We start from the raw sequence: 10,000 nt of genomic DNA on the forward strand, positions 1-10,000 counted from the left end.
TTTGATCGTTTTTCAAATGACAAGTGTAAAGACTTATTTCCTCTTTACCTTTTCATAATTCTGACCATCCTTTACACTCAGATCTTCCAGGACAGTGTTATCCTGTTCGTAATAATGAGCAATCAGTTAATTCTATTAGTCAGGCCTCCCATGACTAGGCTCAATGCACAGTATTCTGGAAGTTTCATTTCATCTCTGACCAAGTTATGGAATGATCTTCTTAATTGGGTAGTAGAATCAGTAGGAGTTTAAAAGTTCAAATTTCCAGCAAATATTTTTATGTTTAACAGGCTGACATAAGTTTTTTTTATAGTTTCCATATGAAATATCTGTTTTAATGTTATTAATAGTTCATTACTTCTCATATCGTTTATTCATTTTCTTACTTCCTTTCCTCGCTGGCCTATTTTTCCATGTTGGAACCATTGGCCTTAAAGTATCTTGCTTTCACAACTAGGGATGTAGCTCAGCTGGTAATAATAATAATAATAATAATAATAATAATAATAATAATAATAATAATAATAATAATAATAATAATATATGAAATATAATATATACATATATATAAAATATAATATATATACATATATATATATATATATATATATATATATATATATATATATATATATATATATATATATATATATATATATATATATATTATCAACCCTAACTAAGATAACTATTTGAGTGAGTTATTGAATGTTAAAAGTCTCCAATCATCAGAAACAGGACATTAACAAAATTTTAATGTTTGACCAGCTTGTTATATAATGGTGATTATAAAGGACACATTTGATAGAAAATATACATTAATTGCATTTGCAAAAACTTATTCATACGTAAAAACCTGTTATGCACAAATTAATAAGAATTCAATCCATTAACGCTTTTTTACTTCAAATCTAATCAATGACGAAACGACCTTGAAGAGTGGTGAAGAGAGAGTGCAGTTTAATTTCAATTATCCATATTAATTCTCGTAACATTGATAGGTTTTAGAAGTTCCAAATAAATATAATCCGAAAAAAAAAAATATAATATTCCCTCCCCAATGATAAATTTGGTCATAATTATTCAATATATCTCATTCTTTATTTATAATTGTGTATTAATTGTAATATTACTGGAAACGGGACTTACGAAGTAATGAAAATTCAATTTATTCTAGGCTCCGTTTCGATAAAATCAAACAACTCGATCTTTGGCAAACACGTGTCAGCTCTGAATACAATCACAAGGCCTTCCATTGGCAAAGATCATCAGTGTTCCAGAAATTCAATCAAATGAAATGAAATAAGAGGGAGGGTTTACGCCGTGCTTCCAACATCACTCTCACCCTAACGAGAGCGTTGCAATGTCGTTCAGGCCTGATTAGATTCAATCATATCAGAAGGGATGAGAACAGACAGCTGTCCTGTATGCCCAATGAATGAATTGAAATTGATTCAGAACAGAGAATTATAAGTAAAAAATTTTCTTTTCTTTGATAACCAAATTCTTCTGTATTTTTCTGTTGGGAATTATTCTCATTCTAAGAATCATCATATGATGGCAAACTGAAAATTCTCCTTTGAAGATAGAAGTAAGATATACAAGGATTGAGGACCGTGACGAGGAAGCCAAGACTAACGACGCCGATGAGAGAAACAATTGAAACATGCTTGGTAACTTATATACCTGGAGAAAATGCTTTGGTCCGTTGCAAGTTCCAGAACATTTTCTCACCAATCAAGTAAGGGATCCATGAGCCTGAAAATTTGCGTGTGGTATTCAGTAGTGGTTGTGACAGCCAAGAGAGGAGTTGTGAACTCAAAGGCAGATTGGAAACGACTGAGTTCACAACTCCTCTCTCGGCCGTCACATTGGTGACCCCGGAGTGACCCGAACACCCAGCCTTCTGATCTGGAGTATTGAATTCACAACCCCTCTCTCGGCCGTCACATGGTAAGCCAAGTTTTCATCAGCTTTGAAGTTTTTAATTTCTCTGAACTATAGTTTTTACTAGTAATCGGCTCTCAATAACGTAAATAAAAAAAAAAATAAATAAATAAATAAATGGTAGGGTAGATCAGCGTAGCTATAGTTTACACTCTTGTCACATATAAAGGCGTAGAGTGTAAATATTGACCAGCTACCTGTTTTGATGATACCGCTAGAGTTAATGGGTCCTTTGACTGGCCAGACAGTACTACATTGGATCCTCCTCTGCTTACGGCTCATTTTGTCTTTGCCTACACACACACACTGAATAGTCTGGCCTATTCTTACCACGTTCTCCTATTTTTTCATACACCTGAAAAACATTACCAAACAATTCTTCTTCGGTCAAGGAGTTATTAACTACTGCAATGTAATTGTTGAGTGGCTACTTTCATCTTGGTAAAGGTAGAAGAGACAATTTAGCTATGTAAGCAGTTCTTTTAGGATGATACTCCAGAATCAAACCTTGTTTCCTGGTCTTTGTTAGGGCCATAGCCTCTTTAACATGGTCTTCCATTGTCTTGGATTAGAGTTCTCTTGCTTAGAACGGCACTCGGGTCCGCTGTTCTGTCTCACTCCTCTTGCTTTTCTGAAGGTTTTATTGTTTATATGTGAAGGATCTAATTTAAATATTGTTACTATTCTTGAAATACTAGCTTTTGATTTTTTTTTCTTCTCTTGTAGTTTATCCATTTCCTTTCGTTACTGCACTATTTTTCCTTCTCGGAGCCCTTGGGTTGATTTCGTTGAAAAGAGAATGTTGGAGAAATAAATTCGAATATCTTATTTGTAAACGGATGAATATCCATGCTAATATATTTTCAAAACCAAGAACAAAAGGCAAAGGTAACGGATGACCTAAATCTCCATTTTGTACTCTCTTATAGTGAAATAGAAAAAAAAATAAATAAAAAACGATTTAAAAGAACATAGTGAGTCAAACCATAAAGGAAGTTATTGTACTTACTCTAAACTTGACCCAATTTGATGAGTAAAAAACTATTACATCACTTCTTATGACCATGGAGTTTTAATGATTCTTTATACACACACACACACACACACACACATATATATATATATATATATATATATATATATATATATATATATATATATATATATATATATATATATATATATATATATATATATATATGTATATATATATATATATATATATATATATATATATATATATATATATATATATATATATATATATATATATGTATATACATATATATATATATATATATATATATATATATATATATATATATATATATATATATATATATATATATATATATATATATATACACACATATATATATATATATATATATATATATATATATATATATATGTATATATATACTGAAAATTCTGGTGCATCTAAAAATGAGACCACTTCATTATTTACTGATACACAAGCCTCCCCCAAAATTGTAGTGGGAGGAAATTTTATGGGGAAATGAAAAATCCTTCACCCACTGCAAAGTTAGTAAAAGAAACAATTGGATACTGATGATTAAAAGGTACTTTTTACGAAGAAAATCGATAGCGTTTTTGAAAAGCAAGAGTCTAATGATCCTTGAAGCATTTGAACTTTTATACTTTATGTTTTATATCACAATGGACCAGGCTATGTTACGCATGCATCCTAATACGATTTCATCACATCACTTCTTTTTAAATTTCTAAGACTAAGATTCAACACACCCTGGAAATTATCTGATTTTTTTTTCTTGGGTTACTATTTTCCAGCACAAGGACATCCACAAATATACATGGACCCCAGCATGTGGTAATTAAAATAATCAGGTATATCACATAGCCATTAATAAAGAGAGAAGGAGGACTATGAGAAATGTAGGATGTTATAGAGGTGCAGATATTGACAGTGATCACGAACTTCTCATTAACATACGGAAATTACAACTGAAAACACCCAACAGAAATGTAGTTAGAATACCTAGGTTTGATACAACTAAGCTTCTAGAAGATGAGCAATTGAATGTAGGAATAGATTTGTAATCTTAGAGACTTTAAGAGATGAAGATCAGGCAATTAACGAAGAAGGACATGATATTAAAAACATATATCAATCAGTTAGTAGGGAAATTTTGAGACATGCAGCTAAAATGAGAAAGCTGTGGATATTAAATGATACTTAAGATACTATAAAAGGGGATAGAGATAGAAATTTGCTGTTGAATGCTTTGGAGAAAATAAGGAAAATTATAAAGTAGAGCATGCTGTGCATTCCAGTATTGATAGTGAGGTCAAAAGAAAAGCCAGGAATGACTGGAGAGAGTATATAGACAAGAAAGCAGGTGAGGCGGCTGACAAAGTTATGAATTCAAAGAGTGGCTATGGTGTAAGAATTGCTCATAAATTTATTAAGGAAATCCCGACTAAGGCGAAGTAGTAGAGACATATACTCATCAAAAAGAGAGGTGGATCTGTTATAATAACAGAAGATGAAGAAAGGCAACCGGTGATGGAACATTTTAGTGAGGTCATGAATAGGAGATATGAAGGGAATAATTTGACTGGTATGCCTGAGCTAAGGACGACCTTGATGTGCCCATGAATGAATTCAGTGTGTTTGAAGTCGAAGTTATCATTAAAAGAACTCAAGAGATGAAAAGCACCTGGATAAGATGGAATAACTGCTGAGATAATATTGGCCGAAAAAGACTAGACTCCCAGAACACTTACAAAATTGTTTTGTAGATTGTGGCATGAAGAGGCAAAACCTAGTGAGGAGTTAGGAGTGTTAGTGAAAATAAAAAAGAGATCTGAAGGATTAAAATAATTACATAGACATCATATTTTCGTAAGTTTTTTTCGAAAGTGTATGGTATGCTTATTCTAAAGAGTCTCGAGAGAAAGAGTGACCAAAAAAAAAAAAAAACTGTGAGATGATCAAGCAGGATTTAGAGAAGGTAGAAGTTGCACTGACTAAATTTTCATTTTAAGACATGTTATACAGTACTGTGCTGAATATAAGAATCCACTTTTAATTGCATTTGTATTCTATGAAAAGGCCTCTACTAATGTTCACCGGCCAATTTTGTAGAGAGTCCCGCGGTATTATGGAGTTCCACTTAAATTTGATTAAGTCTGTTTATGAGCATAACAAGTGCAAAGTTGATGTTAGTGGAGTCCTATCAAATGAATTTCTGGTGTACAGAAGAGTACTCTAAGAAATTTTTTTATTATCTATGTTGTATATCCTCCTCATGGATTCTTTAATGCGTAGAACCGTTGGGGATGGTTGAGAAGGAATGGACTAAATTTGTAATAGGAAATTAGCTGAAATAAAGTATGCTGATGACGCTGTCATCAATAGTAGAACACCACAGGATTTTCTATGCTTGCTTACTAGAATGCATGAAATATCACATGAGGTTGGGCTCAAGATAGATAGAAGAAAGACGGAGATGATGAAAACGGTATATGCAATGGAAGATGAAATATCATTGGAAGGAGAAAGAAATGATGACGTAGAATCATTTACATATTTAGAAAACATGATCTCTAATACAGTGGCTTTAGAATTAGAGTGTAATGAAACATTAAAAAAAGCAAATCAGGCCATGGCCAGGTTAAGCATAAATTGGGCATCAAATCACCTGGAATTTACATATAAGAATATCAGTTTAGTGACATCAATGTTAGTGTATGGACATGAGCCGCGGTATGACAATGAAACAGTCTCCAACAGAAGTTTCTAGATTTGAAAATAAAACCTTGAGAAGAATATTTAGAGTTGAATGGCAGGGGACAAATAGAAATGAAACTATAAGAGATATTACTCAAGGGGCATTTCGGGAAGAGATCATGGTAAGGGGTAGATAGAAATGGTTTGGGTATGTTCTTTGCACTCCCCAAGAGAGGCTAGATCACCAGGACAGGACTATGACATTCATACCACTGGTTAGGGGGACTTTGGACATCCAAACTGCATCAGATTTGTGCGTCTGACCTTCGGTTTTGCAAAACCAAAGCAATTTATTCAGAAAATGAGTGTTTTTCAAATTCTTTTTCCTCCCTTGATAACTAATATCATGACCTGCATTTACTACCCTATATGGACCTGATGTAGACCTCAAATTAAATAATGATTTTTTTTTCTACAAGTATTTTTTTTTTTTTTTTTTTTTTTTTTTTTTTTTTTTTTTTTTGGTGGATATGAATTTTTTCATTATGGTAAAAAATAAACAGCAAAAATCAGGGAAAGAATTAAGAAAAAAAATATGAAGCAAAAATTGAAAAAAAGGCAACCATTGATTGTTTTATAATGTCTTTCAAAGTTATGTATCAAATTTCAATGTTATATTTTTAAATCTAAAGGAGAAGATAGAATTTGAAGGTCAATAAGTATAGTTTTGAGATATGGGCGTTCAAAGTTTTCATTGTATTTTCACAAAGACAATATTAATAACTTATGATTTTTATGAATTCTATGTTCCTTTATGGATATTAACCCTGGATAGGTATGCTACTCGGACACCCCTTTAAGGGTATACTCGGTCGTGAACGACCCCGACTCCGAAAAAAATTCAGGAAAAATTTAGTTATGCATCAAACTGTATTGTTTGACTTGCTAAAAATACTTCAAAGAATGCTAAAAATTACTGAAAATATAAATGATACCCATCTACAAAATAACTATTTATTGGAAATATATTAAAAATTTAAGTATAAAAATAAAGTCTTGACGTAAATATTCACAAAAAATAGAAATATACATATACACATAAATCCCTTTAGGGACACCTTCTTAGATGGCAAAGCAACAGCGTGTAATTGCTGGAAATGAGTTGGACCCATAGAAATCAAGATCTGAAATGAGAAAAAAAAGGTTAAATTTTTTTGGCCAAAAATTTTTTTCCAAATTTCATGAATTTTTTTGGGTACCCAAATGAAATAGGAAGAGGCTAATTTTTTTATAGAATAAACTCTTATTATCCTAGAACAGAAATACATAATAAAATGTGCACTAAGATGTAATTTACTGTTATAACAGGGGCGAAATCTAAAGGTCATTTTTTGACGGCCTAGTTCACAATGTAAATTTCTTATGAAAATCATTGTATCTCCTATAAAATATGATATTTATGCATTAAATTGTACCAAAATATCACGAATTCTACACAGAACAAGAATATATAGAGATATGCCAACTTACCTTTCGGGTATGTCAACAAAATGGCCGCGGACCGCAACAACTCTTACAGCCCAATCTACCACTTGGAATGAAGAATGGGGTTGCAAGCTCCATATTATCATCAACATCTCTTTTTAACTCCATTAGAAGTGTGTTGATGACATCCATGCCGGGGGAATACTGTCTGCTGGCCATTATTGAAGATAAATTCAAAATAAATAGAAAAAAAATCCAATTTGCAAAAAACCCCAAAAAATCAGAAATTAGCATTTGAGGGAAAATGGACCTCATGGCAATATATGGCATCTAAGCCAAAACCAATGTCATGCAAGTGGTAGACACACCATCCACCCACACTTTCCAACTATAAAGAACCAAACAAGTATCAACACTGTTCGACAATTTATAATTATGTAATAACTTTGCTGTTTGATCACTTACCCCTATAAAGGTATTCAGGGTCGAGGTCGACCACTGGGGGGGGGGGGGGGGGGTAAAAAAACGGGGAAGGAGGGAAGTTAGACGAAAATCAGTCCTAAAGCAGACAATGGCATGTAGACTAGTCACCCCTTGCAGGTCGATCACTTCCATATTCGAGACAGCTGAGGATTTACGTAGGGATCGCAAACGACCCATCATACCTTTCCAGGGTAAACCAATACAGGCGAGACAGTCGCACCTTCACCATCTCTCTCCTTCACTAACTACAATAATCTCGCTGATATTACCCACTTCTGAACCCTTAATAGTGAATACTTTTTTTCTTCCTTATGTTAAGGAGATGTTCAAATTGTCTCTTTCTCTTTGGCATGATGAAATTCTTGCCGGAACCGAGAAAGACCTATAAAAACGAGCGAATGTCAGAAGTCAAATCAAACGTATACTCTTTGTGAGGCTTGTGCTAGGACTGAAGCGCCGAAGGGTGTAATTACCATGTATTACTTTGTCTTGTGACTCATGGAATCTATACAGATGCCGTTGCTCACAATTTGTTTCAAAATAAAATGTAATTATTTATCAAAATTTACGATAACAGAAGAAATACTGCATTATCTTCTAGGGAATTTTGTTTTTTTTGCTTATTAAGTTACTTTTACTAATAGCCCTGTAATTATGAATATAAGAGGAATTTTGACAAAATATTTCGTATACACATTTTCAATTGCCATACGATGATCAGTGAATTTTTTTCAGGATTTGGTGTTTTCTTCCTATACTCCCCTATATTGGGATACTGACCAGGTCTCTTAACTTGGCTGCACAAGGCACTAGAAGAATTGGAAGATCCAGGCCTACATGTCTGGGACTATGAAACGTGAAATACAAGATGATAAATGGAGAAGTATTGATTTAAAAGCTCAAGATAGAGATGATTGGCGAAATCTAACCGAGGCCCTCCATTGGCATAAGAGGATTTGATGGTGATGATGGGGTTGGGGAGGATGGTAATATTCTTGAGAGTCACCTAATGAAGAAGACCAATAGACGGGGTAAGCTGTTGACCACCTGCTCGGGGACTGCACTAATCATGACATCAGTGGTATCGGTGGAGAGACTGAGAGGGGCATGTGGCTTGAGAAAAGTGAGAGCACCAGCAGCTGATAGGGCATTCTTTGCATTTCAGAAGGTTGCTTTCTGGAGGACACCCCACTTCAGGTCTTTTGGCTTACCCATAGGGGAGGCTTAGAAGGGGCAAGAGTGCTTGAGATGGCTTGTCAGAACCAGTGATAAGTATATCATGACCAAGAATTCTTGCAGTTCTTTAACGGTCGAGAACCTGGGGAAGTTCGGAACAACTGATACCTTCTCAGGGAGGGATGGAAGCCTTTAGGAATGATGCAGTGCCCCGAGAATGTTACTTTGTTAGCGCCAAAGGTACACTTGTTGTGCTGGATTACAACGCTGCTCTGTTGAAGACGTTTGAGAACAATGCATAGATGATGGAGGAATGCTTCTTAAGAGGAAGAGAACACATTTATGTCATCCACATACCATACCCAGAAGAGGAGGTCCTCATATTGGCCCAATCAGTACTAAGGTCTAAACAAGAATAATTGAATGTGTATATGTCAAAGGGGGTGGTGATGGCAGTCTTGAGGATGTTCTCTGGGTTCATGGGAACCTGATGATACCCATTCAGTAGGTCAAGAGTGTACAATATTTTCCCTTTGTGCAAGTAAGAGGTAACGTTAGGGATGTCGGGAAGGGGGTAGTAATCTGGTTCTGTCTGCATGTTCAGATGCTTGTAATCCCTCACAAATTAGCATGGAGCCATCCTTCTTCAGGCTGACGTGTATGGGTAATGACCATGGAGTTGAGACATTTTGAGAAAGCTCCATTCCTTTCATTTCTACAAACATTTATTTAACAGATGCCATACGATCCGTGGCCAGATGCCTGAATCTGGCAAACAATGAGGTCCCCTATGTCTTGGTATGGGGAAAGATACTGTGCTTGGCAGGAACCTTGGGCGTTTGGCATAGTTCTGGTCGGAAGACTTTCAGATACAATGTGAGGTAGTGGGCGTAGGCATCTGCTGGTGTAATGATGTGAAATACAAGATCGGAGGAGCTTGGTTGAAGAGGTGTAGACAAATATGAGTTTGTGTTGACTGAACGTCAATGTACCACATCTACCAGCAGGGGGAAATGGGCGAGGAAACCCACACCAATTATCAGCAAGGTTAATGTTGGAAACAAGAAACTCCAAATCCTATTTGGCTCTCCCAAATAATAGTGTGTGTTTCGTACCCGTGGGTGGAGATCTTAGATACCTTGGCAGCTACCACGCAGGTATCAACAAGTTTAGAATGAATAAATTTTGTCCAGG

The sequence above is a fragment of the Palaemon carinicauda genome, chromosome 6 (genome assembly GCF_036898095.1).
Source record: "Palaemon carinicauda isolate YSFRI2023 chromosome 6, ASM3689809v2, whole genome shotgun sequence".
Classification (NCBI taxonomy): domain Eukaryota; kingdom Metazoa; phylum Arthropoda; class Malacostraca; order Decapoda; family Palaemonidae; genus Palaemon; species Palaemon carinicauda.